The sequence below is a fragment of the Herpailurus yagouaroundi genome, unplaced genomic scaffold (assembly GCF_014898765.1).
Source record: "Herpailurus yagouaroundi ecotype Mexico unplaced genomic scaffold, PumYag 159, whole genome shotgun sequence".
NCBI lineage: Eukaryota > Metazoa > Chordata > Mammalia > Carnivora > Felidae > Herpailurus > Herpailurus yagouaroundi.
The window spans coordinates 61,037,784-61,038,363 of NW_024412400.1; positions in this window are offsets into that span (position 1 = coordinate 61,037,784).

Below are 580 nucleotides of genomic sequence, written 5' to 3' on the forward strand. Positions count from 1 at the left end.
AGCTCCTCCTTCTTCCTTTCACAGCCATGCAGCCAGCCTGCTGCCAACTCCTCTCCAGCAAGATGGGAAGGCGAGGGAAGACGAGAAATCCCTTCCTGTTTTAGCAGGTATCAGGAAAGAATTCTAGAATCTGCCTCCTTAAAACTGTGTCCATTGGTTCTACTTCTACTCTTTTTCCTCATTGCAGCTTTGAAATATTTGAGAATAGGTTATATGTCCCATGAATTTTCTTTCTAATGCCAGACTTCCCCATGTCTTTACCTGTTTCTCAGGAACATGGTTTCCAGAGTCTTTATCACTCTGGTAACATTCACCAACATTTGTTGGTTGATACATTCAAATATATGTTTCTGGGGCGCCTGGGTGGCGCAGTCGGTTAAGCGTCCGACTTCAGCCAGGTCACGATCTCGCGGTCCGGGAGTTCGAGCCCCGCGTCGGGCTCTGGGCTGATGGCTCAGAGCCTGGAGCCTGTTTCCGATTCTGTGTCTCCCTCTCTCTCTGCCCCTCCCCCGTTCATGCTCTGTCTCTCTCTGTCCCAAAAATAAATAAACGTTGAAAAAAAAAATTAAAAAAAAAAAAA